This window comes from Bos indicus, chromosome 19, assembly GCF_029378745.1.
Source record: "Bos indicus isolate NIAB-ARS_2022 breed Sahiwal x Tharparkar chromosome 19, NIAB-ARS_B.indTharparkar_mat_pri_1.0, whole genome shotgun sequence".
Classification (NCBI taxonomy): domain Eukaryota; kingdom Metazoa; phylum Chordata; class Mammalia; order Artiodactyla; family Bovidae; genus Bos; species Bos indicus.
This window is the reverse complement of record NC_091778.1, coordinates 30,854,350-30,862,571: the sequence shown is the minus strand read 5'-3', so window position 1 is coordinate 30,862,571 and position 8,222 is coordinate 30,854,350.

The following is an 8,222-nucleotide window of genomic DNA, read 5'->3' as shown; positions in this document are numbered from 1 at the left end:
TTCATACTGGTAGATGAAGAAGGAATGAAAGGTCTGGCACGTCACCATTTTTATACAAATTATGAACCCCTGACGAATTATGGCTACTAGTATCACAAAAATAAGACAAGACATGGCATGCCTGCAGAAAGAAGTATATACATCACTGCCCAGGAAAAATTCCCATCCAGCAATCACACTGGGGTCTGATCCAGACCCTAATCACATCCACCAACTTACAGGAAAGCAGAAACAGACCCAAGATAGAACCAATAAACTCTAGGATACGGGGAACGCAACTGAACACAATTTTTTCAGAAATTTTCAGAAACATCTAATTTTTTCAATAAATGAATCACAAGGGAAAAAATCCGTGAAAGAAATGGAAGGAGGAATTCTAGATTAAAAGAGACTCCGCCCTATCCACCAACTGCTTGGCTTGGACGTTGTAAGGATACACATGTATATCCCATCAGGTAAAATGTGAATACTGACTAGATATTTGATGATGATATGGGATTATTGTTCATTTTCAAGGTGATACTATGATAATGTTTTCTAAAATAGTCCTTATCTTTTAAAAATATGTAATAAAATACAGATAAGAAAGGAAGAAAGAAAAAAGAGTCAGGCAGGCAAGCAAGACCACCTCTCAAGTGAACTCATTTTATAGAATTTTAAGCAAAGAATTGATGAGAGAGATACCTGATGCATTTTATGTAGACCGGGGCCATAAAGCTGAAAACCCCTGAGGCTGTAGGACCTGCCACGCCCACACACTGACAGCGCAACATTTCACACGAAGAAGGTGAGCAGGTGGGTTCTGGAAGGAATCCGTAACTTTCCAGTTAGGCTCTGATTTGGTGAGGGACATTACTTTGCCAACAAAGGCCCGTATAGTCAAAGCTGTGGTTTTTCCAGTAGTCATGTATGGATGTGAGAGTTGGACCATAAAGAAAGCTGAGCCCGTGTATACCTGTGGCGGATTCATGTTGATCTATGGCAAAACCAATACAATATTGTAAAGTAATTAACCTCCAATTAAAAGAAATAAATTTATTTTTAAAGATAAATAAAATAAAATAAAACAATCAATTGGAAAGAAAGCTGAGTCCCGAAGAATTGATGCTTTTTAACCATGGTGTTGGAGAAGACTCTTCAGAGTTCCCTGGACTGCAAGGAGATACAACCAGTCAATCCTAAAGGAAATCAGTCCTGAATATTCATTGGAAGGACTGATGCTGAAGCTGAAGCTCCGATACATTGGCCACTTGATGCAAAGAGCCGACTCATTAGAAAAGACCCTGATGTTGGTAAAGATTGAAGGCAGGGGGAGAAGGGGATGACAGAAGAAGAGATGGTTGGATGGCATCACTGACTCAATGGACATGAGTTTGAGGAAATTCCGGGAGATGATGAAGGATGGGGAAGCCTGGTGTGCTGCAGTCCGTGGGGTCACAAAGAGTCGGACACAACTGAGCAACGAACAACAACAAAATGGTAACATTCATTTTCTGTTAATATTGTGATCAACTGTGCCAGTGTTCGTTTATTCCACAAAGCAAAGGATGCCCATGACTATAGAAAATATAAGCCCTATTACTGCAGAGAGAAAGGAAAGCATGAACCTCATTCCAAATAAGCCCCAGCCGTGCCCCACGTGGGAGCAGGGGGAGTTGAGTCTGGGAGCAGAGAGGGGGACGGTGGACTCGAGCCTGTCCCCTGAACTCCATCCCCGGTTGACCCAGTGAGGACAAATCGAGGCTGTTGGCCCTGCTTCACAGAGGAAGAAACGGAACCACAGGGTAATGAGCTTAAGGTCACACTGGCCTCTAGAACTGGGATTCTCCCTAGCGCCCAAACTCCCCTGCACTACAAAACACCCCTCCCTGAGCAGCTGGGAAACAAACGTGACAAGGACCTCGAGGCGGCGGGCTTGAGGGTGAGAGTCCGTCATAGCTGGACAGATAAACACATGGCACACACATTTTTTTCCTTTTGACTGTTAGCATTTCTGTTAAGTTCCTCCAGGCCTCCACTCTGACTCTTCTTGTCCCATCAGCCCGGCCCACTCTGTCTTAAGAGAGTCTCCCCTCAGACAGGCCAAGTCCCTAGGAACTCGGTGACCTTTAGCTCATCTGCAATATCGCTTGGTCCTTTTGCACGTGAGCCCCAAAACAGAGTGGCAAAAAATGGTGAGGGTCCCCCCTTCAGGCTAAGTTCTCTGGGTGGAATCCCACCACCTTCAGATTAAGAGCCATTTCAAGTTACTTTTCCTTTTCATAGATAGCCTCACCTTTTATTATTTTTTTCCTGGTACTTGAACATAGAATTTATTCATTCTCCCCCTGTAATTCTTACACTATCCAGAAAACTTTCTGAAGTCTTTACTGAGCCAAATCTCTTGGCAGTAGATTTCTATTTTTTATTACCTTTTATAATTTTTTAATTACACAAGAAATACATGATCAACACAGGATTTAAAAAATACATCTGTCAGCTCTAAAGGGACTGTGGGCTAGGATGGCAGACTGCTTTATTTGGAAGTGAGGAGATCCTGATTTATGATGGTCAGGGGGCCCCCTTCCTCACAACGTGTAAGGGACTCAGCTTCTAATAAGAGCCACATGTCCTCATGGCAGGGGTGGGAGGGGAAGGCGGACAATTGGCAGTGCTCTGCAGCCTCCTCCTCCTGCTGGACAAGGCCGCCTCCCCCCTCCTCCCAACCCTTTCTCCACGCCTGGTCCCTGCGACAGCTGAAAGCTTTAATAAAGCAAAGTGTGCCTGGGAATGTGGGCTGAGGAAGCCTCCCAGAAGGTGGAGGTCTATTTCTACCCCTCCCAATAATCCCACTGCTAAAAACAGCTGAGGCTGAGCTCTCCTGAGGCTGCTTGCTGGGGCCCAGCCACGGTCCGGTTACCCTGAGCAAGGCCTAGACGTTCCGGAGGCCCTCAAGCCCATGGTGCAGCAGCCGGGACCCAGGATGGTACCGATTATTTTTAGCTAAGATGTGTCATGCTTTCCATGGCAGTGAGGAGCAAGAAGCCTGGGCATCCGAGGGCCTTCTCCATGTTTTATCAAACAAGAGGTGGTCCTCAGAGCCCCAAGGAGGAGCAGGGGAGCGGGTGCTAGACACCCTCAGGCTGCCTTCATCAAGACCCCTGACGCCAGCCTGCAGAGAGAAGGGGCAGCTCAGGTAAAGAAAATGGACCATTGTCGTCAGCAGAGGGTTACCCAGTGACCCAGAGATACAGAGTAAATGAGTCAGAGCCTCAAGAACAGTCAAGGAAATAGGAGTACTCAAAGGTGATGGGAAACAAAGCAAACCACAGAGGTGGCAGGGAGCCAAGGAAGGTGACAGGGTGACATGTTTCACAGTCAGAAACCAACAGAGAGGCAGTCCCTTTAGCGGTGAGCACAGTGCTCTGCACGCAGCAGGCACTCCACGCATGGCTGAACTCAACTCCTGGTAAGAGGGGGAAACGGGGGGACTCAGTGTACCCTTGGGGAGAACTGGTTCTTCTGACTTTCTGCCTCTCCTATCAGTAGTAAAGACATAATAATAACCCAGAAGCTGTTCTTTACAAATCTGTCAACAATCCTAACCATGCACATGAATTTCTTGGCTTCCCAAAACAGCAGGTGTGGGCACGGCTGTTTGCAGTTCACACTGGCTCAGAAACCTGGGTAGAGAGTCAAGCATCACCGAGGAGGCCCTGGAAGGGGGTGTGGGGCGTGGTGGGGAGCAAGGTGTGAAGACCGCCTGGGGCAGAGGCGGCACCTCCCCAGGCTCCAATGCTGCTGCCATCTCAGGCCTGAGGTCTCACACTGACTCATCCACCTGTGTTCACCCACTGCCTACTCCATGCCCAGGAACGGGAAATGGGCCAACAGAAGTCTCCAAGAAAGCCAGATCAGGACCATGTAGAGAGAGACCCCTTGCTCTGAGCTCCCGGGGCCGAGTGAGGAGGGCCAGCCGGTGGAGGGACAAACATTCCCAAATATGGCGCAGCCTCAGCCCGGGGCAGGATTAGCAGCCGTGGCAGCTGTGCCTATTTGGGGCCTGGGGTCTCTGTCCCCTGGGCAACAGGTGCAGAGACTGGGAGCAAGGCATTTACAGGGGCGTTTATTTTGGGGGCTTCCTGGCCTCAGGCCCAGGGACCGGAGTCAGCCTTTCGCATAAGGGTCCTAGGCCAGAAACCTAACATCTCCTTCTGTCTCCCTTCCACTCCCAGGCTTGCTTGAGACGCCCACCGAGTAAAGTCTGGGAGGCAGAGACAAGTCAGCCCCTTCGCACCACCCACCCCACTGCTCACACTGGGGAGCCCAACATAGTGATGAGGGGAGCGTGCCTGCGGTGGCCAGACACCATTTAGGCTCTTTCTCAAGGGCACTCGCAGGTCATTCCTACACCAGCCTACAAGCCAGCAAAGATGGGGTGGTCCCTTTTGGAAGTAGACTAAAGGACATGAGTTTTTCTCAGTTTAAGTGACTTGCCTTCAGTCCCACAGTGAATCAAGACCACAGAAGGTCCTGGGTGTAGTGTCATGAGTGGCCCATAGACTTACATTGAGTCAGTGTGATGTGGCCACAATCAACCTCCCATGGCCAAGAGCGAGCAGCCCATGGTCCTGGGGACCCAGTCGGAAAGGGGCCAAGCCCCCTGGAGGGTCAGCTGGTCCTGATGCGATCGCGTCTCCCGCCACTTCTCCCCCTTCCTCTGTGTCCCCCTGGAGAGGGTCAGAGCGGCAGCACCAATGGGCTGCGCCCACACCTAGAATCAGTCCTGTCGGCCACAAGGAGCCCCAGACAGCTCCACATGCAGGGATTTAAATTCCCAACTCTGGTCGCAGGACCGTGGCCCCTGCCTGCGTGGCTGGGCGCTGACACTCGGCTCACACCTGCTTGACCTGTGCTGCCTTGAATCCTGAGCAGTCTGCTACTGCCTTTGTTTTACTGTCTGGAATATGGGCTTGACGATGAACACAGGCTTTTTCTTTTGCACTTGAGCCGTCTCCATAAGGAAATATTAATAGCAGTTCCATGCTTTAAATCATCCCGGGCTCCTGAGATAAAAAGACAGTTTGAATATTAATCATCACAGTGAAAGCATGAGGCAATTTTGACAGGTTTCCTCCTGCCTTTCATGGTTGTACAGAAACCCCTCCTGGGCTCTGAAGGCTGGTAATGTGAGGACATGGGCTCTGAGGTCCACTCAGGCTATCTGGCCAAAAGAGGATCGGGTTCAAGGCAACCAAAATCATAGCCAAGTCCACGCAAATTACCTGAGACGGCTTCATCCTCTCAAGTCATCTTATTCGAAACACGACTCTGATCTGTCACCGCTCTGCTCAGACGCCATCAACAGTCCCCTCTGCCTCCAGCTGATCACATACCCCTGTGACAACAGCTCACCTATGCCCCAAATGCCCACAGACATGCTCCTTCTGCCTGGCCACCTCCCGCAAGGCCACCTCCAAGTGTTGAAATCCAAACATATCTCAGGCCCCTTTGGTCCTCTGCACTCACCAGCAGTCACAACCTAAGACTTACCATACATTTCCAGGGACCCGTTTTTATTTCTTCTACTCTCCTACGGAGCTGGGACTTACTGTCTTCCTTATCTTTGAATCACAGTTCCTGCCTCAATATCTTTTTATTTCAAACAGAGAGTTTAGTCAATAGAAGAACTAGGATGAGAACTAGGAGTAAGAAAATTCAAATTCCAGTCTTAAGGTGGCTTCCAGTTTCTTTCACCATCATGGGCTGCTCATTCTCGAGGTTTTGAGTCCTTACCTGGAAAATGAGTCATTGGAGCAATCACAAGCTTCCTAACCAAGCTGGAGCTTGGGAATATACATCTCAGGCTCCCCTGTTGATTGTAATGATCTAGATTCCTGGTACTATGTGATGGGAACACACTGCCCTAGAGGCGAAGTGAAGTGAAAGTCGCTCAGTTGTGTCCGACTCTTTGTGACCCCGTGGACTATACAGTCCATGGAATTCTCCAGGCCTGAATACTGGAATGGGTAGCCTTTCCCTTCTCCAGGGATCTTCCCAACCCAGGGATCAAACCGAGGTCTCCCGCATTGCAGGCGGGTTCTCTACCAGCTGAGTCACCAGGGAAGCATACCCTAAGAACTAACAGCATCTCAGCAACACTGCTCAACACCCCCTAGTCTGTCTGTTCCCAAGCCCCTGGCTGCCCACTTCCACTGCCACAAGTCCACAAGCCACGTCTTCCACATGTGTAACAAGCCCTCTGGTGCTCTGCCTGAGTGTCCCGCTAGGTGGCACCACTGCTCTGCCCACCGCCACAGTTCCCAGCAGGACCAAAGATCTGAAGTTCTCTAGGTGCCAGAGCTGATGGGTGACTCAGGCAAAGTGCAGGTGGAAAGTGGGAGAAGATACCCCTCTGCCCTTTGCCTGCGCTTTGGTGGAGAGTCCAGAGCAGAGCCATGCCACAATGGAATTAGGGCAAAAGGAAAACCCACTAATCCCATCCCATCTTAATTCAAAATCTTGATATTTTGTCCATCACGCATTCTTTTGCATCAACTCTGATTTTGAAAATATTGGTCAAATCTCACCAGTCTTACTAATGATTGAGTCTTTTGTTGCCTCCTCAAGTTTGACATGGACTTGCCTCACCTCGTCCCACCCTGGCCAGAGCAGCGTGGTTTTCCCCAGTGACCTGGGCGCTATAGAAAAAGCTGTATGTGCTGTGATGAATGGAGGGCCCCTTCTCTGTGGATACCAACGCTGGGCTGGAGCAGAGCTGAGGGCAGGCGCTTGGGTCAGTTCACCGTCACAGCAGGAGCCCAATTTCCCTCAGGCTAATCTCTGTCTCAGGAGACCCTCAACCTCCCTGTGGATGCACTTCTGCCAGGTCCCCAAAGAGGCATGAATCCCAGGAATGCCACCACTTGGCCAGAAGCCAAAGCCCCTGCTACAGAAGACCAGTCTAACTTCCCCAGCCCTGTCCTCTGGAGGATTCTAGAGGACTGCTTGCCCTCTGCATGGCCTGACTGAACTTATTTCCTGAGGGAATGCAATGCCTGCTGCTCCCTCCTGGGTGCTGTGTGGGCTCCTGTCTCCTCTCTACCCATGTTTCAGGGGAGTCTTTTCTCCATTCTAATGAGCTTGTATTCTTTCCAGCTTTTTGTGACACCTCTCCTGATGCTCCCAGTTTCCTCCTGTGTGTCCAGGCACCCCCTGCAGAAGACTGAGAGCATAGAAGGTGAAAAAAGCGGGCCACGGACCCCACAGCAATGACAGAGTCACAGCTCAGTCACTCCCTCTAGAACCACCGGGGAGCTCTACGACTGCCCAGGCCACACCCAAACCAACTTCATCACACTCTGGGGTGCAGTCCTCCCCCTCTTTCACCTCTCACTCTCCAGGCATTAGGAGTTCGTAAACAATCTCAGGTGAGTTCAGTTCAGTTCAGTTCAGTTCAGTCGCTCAGTCATGTTCGACTCTTTGCAACCCCATGGACTGCAGCACGCCAGGCCTCCCTGTCCATCACCAACTCCCAGAGTCCACCCAAACCCATGCCCATTGAGTTGGTGATGCCATCCGACCATCTCATCCTCTGGCATCCCCTTCTCCTTGGGAAGATACAGGGCCAAAGGTAAGAACCCCTGCATGGAGCAGGCTGGGCCCCTACTGAGTCAAGGCTGCCACCTACAGGTGAGAACACACACTCCTGCCCCTTGGGGAGAAGGCAGGTCGGGGGACAGACAGACAGCAGAGGCTTTGGAACTGAGGGCCCACCTTCTAAAGAGTCTCCCCCTGCCCAACCAACAAGTCTCCTGTATAAACTCCCCAGTGGCCTCCAGTCAGCGTCTTCCAGAGATGTCTCATCTCCACAGGCCACCATTTTCACCCATGCGGCAGCCCTTTCTGGCTAGTAACATGCTTGGACATGCGACTGAACCCTGCCTTGAGAGCGCTGCTCCCCTGGCCCCAGGTCTGCACTCCGGAAATGCACACAGAATAAACTACCCCCCCAACTCTTCAGCTACCAAACTCGTCTGGATCCCTGCCTCTCAGGGTGAAAGAGCCTGCTTCCTTTTCCTGCCCCTCCTTCCTGGCTGTCTTCATCTGGATATGTGAGACGGGCCACATCCCTTCATCATGGGACACCCAGAATTTAGCCTAATTTTAAAATATATAGAAAAATAACACATATTCATCATAAAAATATGTTAATTAAACATAAAACAGAAGTGCCCTCACCC